Raw genomic sequence first — 15922 nt, forward strand, 5'->3', positions numbered from 1 at the left:
CTGTCACACTCCCATTAACCCCACTGTTACATTCCTATTAACTCCACTGTTACACTCCCATTAAACCCCCCTGTCACACTCCCATTAACTCCCCATCACACTCTCATTAACCCCCCTGTCATACTCCCATTAACACCACTGTCACACTCTCATTAAACTCCCTGTCACACTCCCATTAACTCCACTGCCATACTGTCATTAACCCCACTATCACACTCCCATTAACCCCACTATCACACTCCCATTAACCCCACCGTGACACTCCCATCAACCCCATTGTCATGCTCCCATTAACTCCACTGCCATGCTCCCATTAACCCTCCTGTCACACTCCCATTAACCCCACTATCACACTCCCATTAACCCCATTGTGACACTCCCATTAACCCCATTGTCATGCTCCCATTAACTCCACTGCCATGCTCCCATTAACCCTCCTGTCACACTCCCATTAACTCCACTGTCACACTCCCATTAACCCATTCCCATGAATGGGAATGTAACAGTGGAGTTAATGGGAGTGTGACAGTGGGAATACTGGGAGTGTAACAGTGGGATTAATGGGAATGTGGCAGTGTGGTTAATGGGAGTATGACAGTGGGGTTAACCCTCCCATCACATTCCCATTAACCCCACTATCACACTCCCATTAACTCCACTGCCATGCTCCATTAACCCTCCTGTCACATTCCCATTAACCCCACTATCACACTCCCATTAACCCCACTGCTACACTCCCATTAACCCCATTGTCATGCTCCCATTAACTCCACTGCCATGCCCCCATTAACCCTCCTGTCACACTCCCATTAACTCCAAAGCCCAAAGCCCCTAGTCCTGAGTGTTAGAGTGCTGAGGCTCAGTCTGTGGCTGTAGCCACCATTGCAACCCATCCCCCAACTCCTTTCCCTCTTCCCACTTAATTTCTAAGGACATACCCAATGGACAGTAAAAGTGGAGATGGTGTAAATTAGGAGGTGATGATGAACGTCGGCAAATTTGATTTTTAAATGGTGGAAGATTTCAATGCTAGAACAATGAGTCTAAGAAATAATACCACTGAGTCCTAATTCCAAAGCATTGGACACTGCCTCAGGCAAAGCTAGAGTCAGGGAATATATAAATATTGCTAGAGTCAGGGAATATATAAATATTTGAAGTAGGAATACACTAAGCCACACGATCCCTCAGTCCTACACCACCATTCAGTAAGATTGTGGATGATTTGACTACTTCATATTCCTGCTTGCCCCCAAGTAGCCTTTCACTGACTTGCTATCAAGAATCTACCTACCTCTGCCTTAAAACTATTCTTAGACTCTTGTTTCACTGTCATTTGAGAACATGGTTCCAAAGACTCATAACTTCCCATGAGAAAAGAAATACTCCTTGACTCGAACTGAAATGGGCAACTCCTTATTTTTAAACATTGCCCTTTGGTTTTAGAGTACAGATGATTCTACTATAACACGCGTTTCATTAACTCACTGTAATGTGATTGATGAACTGGGGACACTGTTTCTAAAGTGCAAACTTTTAATATATGTGTTGGATGTAATGCGGTTTCATCGCCAACACTTTAGGTGCTGTTTCTAAAGCGTGATTTTTCTATAATGCAGAGTTGTACAAGAGAAAATATCCTTTCTGAATCCACACTATCAAAACCCCTCAGAATTTTATATGTTTCAGATTAAGTTGTTTCTATTCTTCAACAAGCTTTAATACAAGCTTTACCTGTTTAAACTTTCCTTGCTTACTGATGTTGACTGCAATAACTTTTCCTTTTTAAATATTTGTTGATATTTTTACTATCCGTTTTCATATTTCTAGCTAACTTTTTCCGAAGCTAAATTTTCCATTCTTTTAATCTTGTTGTCAATCTTTGCTGTTTTCATTTCTTGTCCAGGCTTCCGACCTATAACTCACTTCATGCAATAGTATACTTTTTTGATACTAATTTTAGCTTTCTTAGTTATCCACAAATGTTTGATCCTCCCATTGAAATGTTTTTTCTTGTTGGAATGTACCTACTCTGTGCATTATGAAATATCCTCTTAAATATCTGCTATTACATGTTTATTGACCTATTCTTTAACTTAATTTGCTAGTTCACTTTAACTAGCTCTGTTTTTATGTCCTCACAATTGGGGTGTAGTGGACAGCGAAGAAGGTTACCTCAGAGTACAATGGGATCTTGATCAGAGGGCCAATGGGCTGAGGAGAGGCAGACAGAGTTTAATTTAGATAAATACAAGGTGCTGCATTTTGGAAAAGCAAATCAAAACAGGACTTATACACTTAATGGTAAGGTCCTAGGGAGTGTTGCTGAACAAAGAGACCTTGGAGTGCAGGTTAATAGTTTCTTAAAAGTAGAGTTGCAGGTAGATAGGATAGTTTATAAGGTGTTTGGTATGCTTTCCTTTATTGATCAGAGTATTGGGTATAGGGGTTGGGAGGTCATGTTGCAGCTGTACAGGACATTGGTTAGGTCACTTTTGGAATATTGTGTGCAATTTTATTATCCTTCCTCTCAGAAGGATGTTGTGAAACTTGAAAGGGTTCAGAAAAGATCATTGGGGTTGGTGGATTTGAGCTACAGGGAGATGCTGAATAGGCTGGGACTGTTTTCCCTGGAGCGTTGGAGGCTGAGGGGTGACTTTAGAAAGGTTTATAAAATTATGAAGGGCATGGATAGGATAAATAGACAAAGTCTTTTCCCCTGGGGTGGGTGAGTCCAGAACTAGAGGGCATAGGTTTAGGGTGAGAGGACAACGATATAAAAGGGACCTAAGGGCAACATTTTCATGCAGAGGGTGGTGCGTGTATGGAATGAGCTGCCAGAGGAAGTGGTGGAGGCTGGTACAATTACAACATTTAAAAGGCATCTGAATGGGTATATGAATAGAAAGGGTTTAGAGGGATATGGGCCAAGTGCTACAAATGGGACTAGATTAGGTTAGGATATCTGGTCAGCATGGACGAGTTGGACTGTTTCCATGCTGTACATCTCTATGACTCTATGACTCTAATTGACAATATCTAAGTTTTAAAATATTAATCTTGGACCATGCTGTACATCTCTATGACTCTATGACTGATTTTTCCCTCCCTCACAATGAAAGTAAAATGATATTGTATTACAATCGCTGCACACCTTCACTATGAGGTAATTAATTAACCCTCTCTCATTGAACAATGCTAGGTTTGGTACATCCATCTCGCTGGTTGGCTACAGTACATGCCATCCTCAGGAAGTCCCAAAAACATTCTAGGCTACCTTTGCTCATCTAATTTTTCCAATATATATGTTGGTCAAAATCTCCCAGGCTAATTGCCATACTTTTCTAACAAGCTATTTCTTCCTTTGTACCCCATCCTCACACGAAGTTACCATTAGGAAGCTGTTCTAGTGATTTATCATTTTTCTTCTTTACTCAATTTACTTCTACATCCTGGATTCCTGAACTTATGTTATCCCTCTCCATTGGGCTGAAGCCATCATTAATTAACAGAGCCACGCATCCACCTTTTCCTAATTTGCTGACCTTCTGAAATGACACAAGTCCTGCTATATTTAGGATATATCTATGTCATTTGCTAGTTCAGGATGCTGTACAAAATCATCCAGTCATCAAGCTGGCCTTTATAATTTACTACCTTCAGGCTTATAAATGGGACACTATATTCTTTATTGGATGACTTGCATATTATACTTTTCATCATTGGCAGTGATACACTTTCACCCTCACATGGCTGTATTCTATTTCCTATTTCCTGAACTTGAAACTTGCAGAATCAACTGAGCAAGTAGTGGGCTGCAGTGCTTGTACCATCCCTCTTACTAATACCAGGTAAGCACCAATCAGAAGGAGTAGCGTAAAATTGGTATGACTTACAGGTGAGAACTTCCTGTAGCTCTATTCAATTAGATTCACTTGCCTGACACCAAAGAGACAGGGGAAAAAAATTACCTGAACAACTCTCAACCATTCCAATTCCACAACGCACAGCAGCATCAAGCCAAGAGTCTGTATAGGCTTTACTTCCTTTCCAATTGTGATTTTCCCTAAAACCTACAGCTACTGATTTGTTTAAAGTGCACAAGGTAAGTAGGCTATGAAATTCTTTCCTTTGTCTGCATTTTAGAGCTTTCAAATCAAATGTGAATTTGACTAGAGGGGGATCTGCATTTGAGTTGAATTTCATGCTAACAGCTGTAGGTGGGGTATCATATTGCACTTTTACAGAGGCTCTCCCTTTTGATTATAATTGTTGCAAGATTTGAAGATTAGAATTATGATTGGAACAGTAGGGAGAGGGATATGTGCTGTCAGGGGACAAGAACGAAGAGACCCGCTGCGATTGATCCCTTGTTATTATATTTTAAAAAGATTAAGAAAAATTAATTTGTTTGGAATGGCTGCAAATACGTCTCGGCGTACAGGTAGAAGAAGTTTAGGTTGCTCAGAATTTAACTGAATTTGAAAAATCACTGTTTCCTGAAAGTGCACATCAAATCTGTTTGGCTCCTTATTGTTTTAGCCATTATATTTTGGACCACTGTATGTTCACTCCCCTCCATCTAAATATGAATCTATTATTCACTTATTTTTGACTGTTCGGATTTAGTATTGAGGTTAGCTTTCCTCTGATTCAATTTTACTTTGAACAATTTAGCAGAACAGATATGGTTCAGTGTGAGACTGATGTGAAAATTTACACATTGCGCGTGTTCTCATTTTGAAGCAACATCTATGTATAATGTTCAGATGCCCTGTAATCCATCTGTCTGGTCAGTGAGATCTAATCAAAGATTCATATATATATATCCAATTCCCTTTTGAAAGTTACTATTGAATCTGCTTCTGTAATCCTGCCATAATAATATGCCACATAAACAGAATTCTCCCTTTTTCCTTTATGCATCATTTCGAGTCTGTCTATCAGTGACAGTATCTTACTTGCTGTTTTTCTGGTTTGTTTTTCTTTTCATTTATCCATGATAATTAGAATTTCAATATGGATGAGTGACTCAGGAGAATTTTCATTGGCCTGTTTTAGACAGTATTTGAAATGGTGCGAGTGAAATTGAGGCACAGTTCCTCAACCACCATCCCCCAGCCTCAGTATGGGAGGTATGAAATGTTAGAAGTGACATTTCATGTCTGATCACATTCATGGATCAGTTATTGCTTGACTTAGGATTGCATAAGAATTACATATGATATACGGCTCTGAAACAAAATCTTTGCCTCAACTAGTCCACGCTGACTTTTATGCACACTTGAGCATCTTCCCATATTTTGTCCTCTACATCTACCAGTCCAATTCTATACTGTTTTCTGCATCACTTGTTTGTGTTGCTTCGCTTTTAATGCATGTTCATTTCACCCATTCCCTGTGGTAGTGAATTACACATTGTTACCGCTCCTTTGGAAAGAAGTCTCTCTTGAATATCTTGGTGAGTATCTTGTATTTAAGACCTCTTTATCTGCCCTTCACCACAAGAAGAAACATTCTCTCTGTACCCACTCTATTTTTATAAGACTGTAATTCTAAAGACAGCTATTATGTCACACCTCAACCTTTTTTGTCAAGAGCCAATTTAATCCTATCCTGAGCATGCACACATTTCTGGTATTATCTTGTAAATCTTCTCTGCATCCTCTCCAGTATTTTTGCATCCTTTCTGTAATATATAAATCAGAACTGCAACCAGCAAATGTGCTGTAACCAAGGTTTTAAATAAGGTTCGCATAACTTCCCTACTTTTCAGTTCTATCTGTCTAGAATTAAATCTTCGCGTATGTTTTTTTGGGTTTTTTTTGGCTCTTCCAAACTGGAATGCAGTATTTAGTGATTGCTGTATTGTTATTCAGAGATCTCCTTGTTCCTCCACCCCAGCAAAACTTCCAACTTCCTTGTAATAATTGACCTTTCCGTTCTTCCTACCAAACTGAACAATCTCACTTTATTTACATTACATTTAATTTTCCATTTATTTGCCCATTTTGCAAGTTTAGCATTGTTTTGCTATGATTTGTGGCATTTCTCCATTACATTGATTACGTCCCTAACCCTCAGTTTGGTAAGGTACACAAACATAGAAAATATATTTTTGATTCCAAAGGCTAAATCACAAATATACAGCAGGTCCACATTCATTAGTGTGGGATACCAATTTCTATTCCATTCAGAATAACTATCCCTTTACCATTCATTCTCTGCTTTCTGCCTTGAAGCTGGCTAACAAACCATTTGTTCCCTTATTCCATACTCTCTGATTTACCCATTAGTCTACCATGGGGAGCCTTATTGAAGACTTTTTGCAAATGCCGATAAATTGCATCTACTGTATTGCCATTGTCTACTTTTTCTGCTTCTTTTAATATGATTGAGAAATTATTGATATTCACCTTCAGCGCCTACATGAATTCTATCTCTATCGTGTTGATATCTGTGCTCCTTTGTTTGATTGCCGTCATGTTACTTAGAGTAGTGAACAAGGCATTTCTTATGCTTGTCTTTATTGATCAGAGCATTGATTGTCGAAGTTAGGAGGTCATGTTGCAGCTGTACAGGACATTGGTGAGGCCACTTTTGGAATACTGCTTTCAATTCTAGTCTCTATCCTGTAGGAAACATTTCATGAAATTTGACAGGGTTCAGAAAAGATGTACAAGGACGTTGCTGGAATTGGAGGATTTGAGCTACAGGGAGAGGTTGAATAGGCTGATCTTGTTTGTATCTGGAGGGTCAGAGGCTGAGGGATGACTTTATAGAGACTTATAAAATCATGAGGGGCATGGTTAGGGTAAACCATGAATAGGGGAGATCCCAGAATAGGGGAGCCCAAAACTATAGGGCAAAGGTTTAAGGTGAGAGGGAAAAGATTTAAAGGGACCTAAGGGATAACGTTTTCACACAGACAGTGGTGTGTGTGTGTGGAATGAGCTGGCAGGCAAAGTGGTGGAGGCTGGTACAATTACAACATTTAAAAGGCATCTGGATGGGTGTATGAATAGGAAGGGTTTAGAGGGAAATGGGCCAAATGTGGGCAAGTGAGACTTGATTAATTTAGGATATCTGGTCAGCATAGATGGGTTGGACCAAAGGGTCTGTTTCTGTGCTGTACAATATGAATAAGTACAGCTACTCCACTACCAAGGTTAAATTTTTTAGGAACCATTGTATGAACATAAGCTTCAAGTGTGTGAATTATAGTTAACCTTTTTGAAGAAATTAGTAAAATCAATGTTAATTAGGGGTTGAAAGGTTACCAGGGGTAGGTGGGAATATGGATTGAAGTTATCAGTTGATCAGTCATGAACTATTGAACCGTGGATCAGACTCAGTGGATGAGTGGCCTGCTGCTGTCCCTGATTTGTCTATTATCTTTCTCGTAATGAATCAAAGGGATGTGGGTGCCGTTGGCTGGGCCTTCTTGAACAATTCCAGTCCATTTTATATAGGTAGGTCCATGTTACATGCGGGGAAGAATTCCAGAATTTTGACCCAGCAATATTGCAATGTTTCCACATTGGGATGGTGAGTGGCGTGGAGGTGGTGGTGTTCCTATCTATCTGCTACATTTGTCCTTTGAGATGGTAGCAGCCATGAGTTTGAAAGGTGCTGTGTAAGCATTGTTAGTGAATTTCTGTTAGTGAGTTTTGTAGATGATGCATGGTATTACTACTGTACATTGGTGGTAGAAAGAGTGAATGTTTGTGGATGTGGTGCCAATCTACTCTGCTGCTTTGTGTAGGATGGTGTCAAGCTTCTTGAGTGTTGTTGGAGCTGCACTTATCCAGGTAAGTGGGGAGTATTCCATCACACTCCTGACTTGTGTCATGTGGATAGGCTTTGGGGAGACAGGAAATGAGTTACTCAACTCTGACTAGCTCTTATGGACACAAAATATTCATGTGGCTAGTGCAGTTCAGTTTCAGGTCATTGGCAATCTCCAGGATGTTGACAGTGGGGAATTCAGTAATGACAATGTCATTGTATATCAAGGGCAATGGCATCAAGCTGCTTGCATGTTCTTGGATTTGCACTTACTTTGACAAGTGGGAAGTATTCCACTTACCTCCTTACCTAAGACTTGTAGTCTATAGACAGGCTTTGGAGAGAAAGGACGTGAGATTCTTTGCAAGATTCCGAGCCACTGACCTACCCTGTAGCCACAATATTTATATGACTAGTCCAATTCAGTTTCTAATCAAGGATATTTTCCATGATGTTGATTTTGGGGGATTCAGAAATGCTAATGCCGAATGTCAAGATGAGATGGTTAGATTTTCTCTTGTTGGAGATGGTCATTGCTTGGACCTTGTGTATACAAAAGTTACTTGCCACTTGTCAGCCCAAGCCTGGATGTGATCTTGGCCTTGTTGCATTTGAATATGGTCGGTTTAGCATCTGAGGAGTTGCAAATTGTGTTAATGATGGTGCAATCATCGTTGGACATCCCCACTTCTGGCCTTATAAGACCATATGACATAGGAGTGGAAGTAAGGCTATTCAGCCCATCGAGTCCACTCCACCATTCAGTCATGGCTGATGGGCATGATTATGATGGATGGAAGGTCTTTGATAAAGCAACTGAAGATATTTGGTCATGAGGTTCTACCCTGAGGAATTCCTGCTGAGACACCCTGGAAATGACATGACTAACCTCCAACAACTACAACAATCTTTGTAGGTAGTATGTCTCCAACTAGCAGAGACTTTTCTCTGATTCCCTCAACTCCAGTTTTGTTGGGGCTCCTTGATGCCACACTCTGGGATTGGGGTAGAAACTGTCACACATCTCCTTCTGAAATGTGCCTTTGCAAAGGAAGTCTGGAGAAAGATGCAGTGATTTTTGTCAAGATTCATCCCGAGCTGTTCCGCGATGCAGGGCTCTGCGCTCAACGGTCTGTTCCTGGGACACATTCTGAGACAAATATCGACTGCACTTGAAGGACTGTCAACTCTGTGAAAGACACTCTTTGGTCTGCCTGAAACTTGTTGGTCTTCCAGAACAAGAATTTGACCCTGACCAAATGTTGCAGACTGGCACATTCCAAGGTCCATGACAAAATGCTGAAGATGATCTAAGCTTTGGGCAGCTCTGACAAGGCGCAGACAAAGGGAAAGACCATTGTCTGAGGTCATTCTGCCAAAGCTAAGTGGGGGTCTGTTCAGTTATCAGATCCTCCCGATGACTCAAATGTATATAAATATACTCTTGTACAAGTAAATGATGCCTTTGGTTTGGTTGCTGGATGCAGTCAAACTCCAATATTTGTTTGTTTCCTCAAGTTACGTACAGAACTGAACTGTGTGATGGTAAACAGATGTAAAGATTTTTTTAATGAATAAAATATATTGTTGAAATTCAAAAAAATTTAAAAGTCAGGAGCCTGAGTGATCCTGGCTGAACCCAAACCTGGTGTCACTGAACAGGTTATTGCTGAACAGGTGCTGCTTGACAACACGGTTGGTGACATCTTCCATCTTTACTGATGATCAAGAGTAGACTGATCGGGCTGTAACTGGCTGTGTTAGATTTGTTCTGCCTAGGATATAATGGGAAATTTTCTTCTGTGCCAGGTGGATGCCAATGTTGTAATGGACTGAGATGAACAATAAATGCTGGCTAGCCAGCAATGCCCACATCCCATGGAATGTTTAAGTAAAAATGTTTGTATAAAATATGTTTGTATGTTGGTTGTGATTGATGCAACATAGGCCTTTCTTTTTATATTCCATGTATGGCATTGTTTTGGACAGTAGTATATTGCAGATGACTGATGCCAAGTTGCCCAAAAAACAAGTAAAATTTCAACATCTGTGTTTCACTGAATGAAAACTGGGAGATAGGCGTGGATAATCTGGATGAATATTTGAGATTTTAAGATCAGGGTGAGACTTCTGCACCAGTGGTTATTACTTGAACAACTGCATTCACTGAGTTTGTTCAAAGAGAATGGTTTCATAGAATCTCTACAGTGTGGAAGCAGGCGATTTGGCCCATTGAGTCCACGTTTATCCTTTAAAGAGCATCTCACCCAGACCCTCCTCCGGCCCTGTAACCTTGCATTTCCTGCGGTTAACCCACCTAACCTGCACACCCCTGCACACTATGGGCAATTTAGCATGGCCATTTCAACTAACCTGCACATCTTTGGAATGTGGGAGGAAACTGGAGCACCCGGAGGAAACCCACACAGACACGGAAGAGAATGTGCAAACTCCACATAGACAGACACCTGAGGCTGGAATTGAACCTGGATTCCTGTCGCTGTGAGGCAGCAGTGCTAACCACTGAGCCACTGTGATTCATTTTATATTTTTATTTAGGGACCTAATGGGCAACTTTTTCACACAGAGGGTGGTACGTGTATGGAATGAGCTGCCAGAGGAAGTGGTGGAGGCTGGTACAATTACAACATTTAAGAGGCATTTGGATAGTATATGAATAAGAAGGTTTTGGAGGGATATGGGCTGGGTGCTGGCAGGTGGAACTAGATTGGGTTGGGATATCTGGATGACATGGATGGGTTGGACCGAAGGGTCTGTTTCAATGCTGTACATCTCTATGACTCTATTGGAATGCGATCTCACCACTATTTGGTGAGCAATTCACTGTTATAACTGTTTCATTACTGCACTGGTGGTTAAAAAATGAATGTGTCAAGTACCTTCCAGGTTATTCATTGATTTTGTCTAGTTGAGCTATTAATTTTATAGCAATATTCCACTCTTATAATGCAGTGGCGAACCTCCACAACATCGTTCTTGATGAATTTAAGTATTTGCAGTTTTGTAAAAAACTGGTATCAATAAAGGTGACCATGACACTCTTGTTTGTTTTAAGCACACATTTAATGTAAGAATGATCCTTTCAGAATTTAAACCTGACATTGTTATTCAATCTATTCTATATGTGACCTCTATCCCTTATCAATGTGGTTGGCTTTTAAATCAGCTTCATGGTGGATGAACATGCCAATCAACTGCATCCACCCACTAAGAAGAAGTCCCATCAACATTTTTTGGGCAATCAAATGGGAGGGTTATTAATGCTGGCCTTGCCAATTATAGCTGAAAATGTGTTGTTGGAAAAGCGTAGCAGGTCAGGCAGCATCCTCGGAGCAGGCGAATCGACGTTTCGGGCATGAGCTCTTCTTCAGGGCTCATGCCCGAAACGTCGATTCTCCTGCTCCTTGGATGCTGCCTGACTTGCTGCGCTTTTCCAGGAACACATTTTCAGCTCTGATCTCCAGCACCTGCAGTCCTCACTTTCTCCTTGCTAATTATATCCATGTTCTGAGAATGAATAAAAAAATGTTATAGATTATAATGTATAACTTTGCTGGCAAAGTATGGCTGTGGGCAGTTGTTCCTTTGAGGTCTAATTGTTTTTCAATTCAGAAGGTCAGACAGATGTTTCTTCTTTTACACGTGTGACACAGAAACTTACATTAAGTGGACAAAATTAAGTTGGTTCCAAAGTGCTTTCTATTTTAACAAGTTACCATTCAGTCCATCAATCTACAATCACATATAAAAGCATACATTTTATTTAGTGAATGACTGTGTGGAAAATTGTCTTTGGACGGTGGAGCAAGACAGGTGATGCCAGCTTGCATAGCCATTGGCATTGAATATCCGGGACTGTGTTTCATCGTAGACCATATGACATCACCCAGTCATGCCTGTATCTAAGGAGATTTTTCATTAACTTCCAGGTTTGCAATGATGATCATTCTCCATAAATTCCCTGGATAAAAATATTGCCAACTTCTTTTGGGTAGTACAGCAATCTGCAACTGGAAGAAAGAAGGACATGTCGGTAGCATCATTTAGTGACTGAAGCAGCATAGCACTGCCACAGGAATAACTTGGCCAGCCATTTCATTAAGTTCCATTCCTCTACCATCTCTTTTGACTCTCTTGATAGTTTTAAAATGTCTGTTCAGCATCAGTCCTCTGCTACATTGGCAAGACTGAATTCTCTGTTCCTATTACAAAGATTGGTCCTCTATTATTGGTAATTTTCTCCTTCCCTGCTATTGTGTTAGACTTAACCAAACCATCTTTCATCTCGATGATGTACTTTGACTCTGCACTGAGCTTTAAACTCCACAGAGGCTAAATTCGATAGGGCCAGGTATGACTTCATGTCCTAACTCACATGGAAGAGATTGTGCTAGACTTATTGTATATTATTGAACATTATCTTTGCTTTGAAGTTAAGTAAACAATGTGATTGTCAGTGTCAAAGGCAAGGTAAAGAGTTGGAACTGCTGATAAGTTGGGAAATGGTGTTGAGCTATCTGGTTTGGAACTTGGATAAGGTCTTTCTGATCAGCTCCTGCAGAAGGGGATAGTCTCAGTTGCATCCTGCCATTGCTCTCCTTCCTCATGTTCCTGCTCCTTTGCTGCTTAGCATAAAGAGTAAAAATGGATCCCTCATGAGCTGCAGCAAATAGCAAACAACCAACTATTGTTCCTCATTCTGTGGGATATGGCAGCAAGGTTCAGGCAGTGGAAGCTCACAGTTTGCTCTATCACTTTTCTAGTGGCAACATGGTTCTCATTATATGAATGCTACACACTACATCTGCCCATGCAAGTCAGCAGTCATGTCATTGGAAGGGGGGGGGGGGGGGGGTGGGTGGGGTTACCCAGTAGCCTCTCCTTCAGTCGTAACTGAAGTTGCTTTTGCTCATTTGAAGGCTTCTGCAGAAGCTAGTTGTTTCCAGATCTGGGTGAATTCTTTGGCCATCCCGAGAATGCAGAATGAGTAGAAGATTGAGCAGACATTAGACAGAGCAGTTCCAATTACGAGAAGAGGGAGGAAAAAGAGAGGGGGTGGGTAGGATTTTCAGCAGGAGACTATATGTGTCAGACCGTACAGGGAGCAGTTATCCTACCTGATGCTCAAAGATGAAATGCTGATGTTACATTGGATGAGCACAGAAAGAAAGTATCATGAGATGTCAGGCATGGACAAGCATTGTCCTCTGTCAATGGTCAAACACCAGCTAAATGGTCACTTTTCAGTTCAGATATAAGGTTTAATTGACTGTGAATGCACCAAATGATGGGTGCTTGTAATCAATAGCATGGGGAAGCCTGCAATCCAGGCAAAGCTGTTGTCTTTGCTTGCTAGCCTTTGATGAGAGACAGCAAAATTAGTTAATCACTTTGAATGAAAGCTTCAGTATGTACCATGCAACACTTTCATCAGCAAACTGTGAAATGTTACAATGACCTACATCTCAAAAGAAACCATATATGCAGAAGTTCATCACCACGGTCACTTTCACAGCTATTGGCATGCTCTGAGGTGGCAGTGTGACTGTCCTTACTGAAACACAAACACCTCATACACTGTTCATCTTTGAGCATCAGGTAGGATAACTGCTCCCTGTACACTCTGACACATATAGCCTCCTGCTGAAAATCCTACCCATCCCCTCTCTTTTTCCTCCCTCTTCTCATAATTGGAACTGCTCTGTCTAATGTCTGCTCAATCTTCTACTCATTCTGCATTCTCGGGATGGCCAAAGAATTCACCCAGATCTGGAAACAACTAGCTTCTGCAGAAGCCTTGAAATCAGCAAAGGCAACTTCAGTAGTTGCTACACCACTCTTTTCTGAATTTTGTAGCATATTTAGAAAATGCAAAACACTTGCAGAACTGTTGCAGCAGCAGGAAGAAGTCAACCTGTAATAAGTTGGTAAGCAGCTGATGATCCATTAAAACACTGGTGGTGAGTTCTTCCTGCTGTTGAGCACATGTGCAGGGGCATGAGGCTAAAACAGGGCATCGGTTGGAGCACTGAACTCCAACATATGCTGATGGATGTCATTTGCCTGCCTTACCTCTCCTCCCGCAACCATTCAGAACATGTCTGTCAACACACTAATCAATACAGTGTCTGGTACAATAACCTCCATAAATGTACACATGCACCTTGGGCACCATTCTGGAGCTCAGATATGTACTTGTAACAACCAATAACAGGTTCTAATAATCCCAATATTTTTGTACCGCATCTGATCCATGAATAGAACATTTTACTTCCACCTTTGTAACATTGTGAACCTTTGTTTCTGACACAACACTTCCATTGTGAGAAACCTTTACCCATTTGTATCATTTCCACATTCAACTATGTCTCCAAAATTCTCTTTGTTGGTCTCTTATTCTGTATAAACTCTAGCTTGTCCAAAACTGTAGCTGTGTAATCTATCTCACATAATGTTTCTGATCATGTCTATGGTTATCTAGGTCATCTCCTCTGACCTGAAATTCTATTCTGAATGTTCCATTATTCCATATCCATTCCAATGACCTGCCTGGAATGTAGAGTCTTCAGCTGCTTTGTTCCCACTCTCTGGAAGTTCTTAAGAATACCTCTCTGACTAAGCTTTTGCCCATCCCTCCTAATTTATATCGTCTAACTCAGTATCTGCTTTCCTTACACCAATTTGTAACACATGTGAAACATGAAGCTAAATATTCCATAGTGTGCAAATTGTTTCAGTGATGTTTATGTCTCTTGCAATTCTTGTGGCTAGAAATTAGACATTTTGCATGGAATCTTATAAAGCTCTGAGCAAAAGACCATAAGATATGTGAGTAGAGGGAAGCTATTTGGTCATTGAATCTTCTTCACCATAAAATGAGATCATTGTTGATCTGATGATTCTCAACTCCACTCTCCTGCCTTTTCCCCAATACCCTTGATTCCTTTACTGATTAACTACCTGTCAATCTGAGCCTTGAATCTACTTAAGAACCCAATCTCAACAGCCTTCTGTGGTAAAGAATTTCACAGATTCACTGCCTTCTGAGAGGAAAAACAGATCTTCATTTCTATTTTAAATAGGGGACCCCCTTACTTTGAGATTATGACCTCTGGTCTGGACTCTCCCACAAGGAGAAACAATCTTTCCACATCCAGCCTGTCAAGACCCATAAAAATCTTACATATTCCAAGTAGGTCTCCTCACATTGTCTGAAACTCCAATGAATGCAAGCCCAACTCACTCAACCACTCGTCATGAGAAAATCCCTTCATACCCATTAGCAAGTGGTGAGCTTTCTCTGGATTGCCTTCAATGCCAGTATGTTCTTTCTTTGTTAAGGGAACCAAAGCTTCTCTTGGTATTCTAGTGTGGTCTGACTAGTGCTATGCATAGTTTTAGCAAGATTTCCTTAATCTTATACTCCATTCATTTTGAAATAAAGGTCAACAGTCCATTTGTCTTCCCTGAAACCCATTCACTTTGATGCTACTGTTTTATGATTCTTGCAAAAGAACTCTCTTTGTGTTGTAGCTTTCAACTTTTAATAATATTCAGATCCTCTATTGTTCCTGCCAAAATGCATAAAATCTCACATTTTTCCACATTATTTTCCATCTGTCAAGTTCATGCTCATTCACTTACCTTGTCTAATCACTGTAAACTAAATATTCCATAGTGTGCAAATTGTTTCAGTTATTATTATGTCTCTTGCAATTCTTGTGGCTAGAAATTAGATATTTTGCATGGAATCTTATAAATCCCTGAGCAAAAGACCGTAAGATATGTGAGTAGAAGGAAGCTATTTGTTGCTTTGAATCTTCTTCACCATTCAATAAGATCATCATTGATCTGATGATTCTCAACTCCACTCTCCTGCCTTTTCCCCAATACCCTTGATTCCTTTACTGATTAAATACCTGTCTATCTGAGCCTCACTACTTGCTTTTCTACCTATTAGTTAAGCTACTTTCATCGTCTAAGTAATTCATATCCATTTTAAATAATTGCGGTCCTGGTGCTTATCCTTGTGGCACTCCATTCATTACATCCTGAAAATGCCCCCTTTGTCCCAATTCTCTTCTATTGGTTCATGAATACTCTGCCCATTCTA

At 40.5% G+C, this 15922-nt stretch overlaps 1 protein-coding gene across 2 annotated transcripts in view; it reads left to right on the forward strand.

Annotated features, from left to right (window-relative positions):
* The first annotated feature begins 3966 nt into the window (after positions 1–3966).
* LOC140453635 (uncharacterized) overlaps positions 3967–15922 on the forward strand; it is a 70725-nt gene continuing 58769 nt past the window's right edge. Inside the window, exon 1 of one of the 2 annotated variants that reach the window (XM_072548491.1) lies at positions 3967–4105. The gene's annotated coding sequence lies outside the window, so the exon portion shown is untranslated. The remainder of the gene's footprint in view (positions 4106–15922) is intronic. The other variant, XM_072548493.1, reaches the window with a different exon arrangement.

Source organism: Chiloscyllium punctatum, chromosome 27 (genome assembly GCF_047496795.1).
Source record: "Chiloscyllium punctatum isolate Juve2018m chromosome 27, sChiPun1.3, whole genome shotgun sequence".
Classification (NCBI taxonomy): domain Eukaryota; kingdom Metazoa; phylum Chordata; class Chondrichthyes; order Orectolobiformes; family Hemiscylliidae; genus Chiloscyllium; species Chiloscyllium punctatum.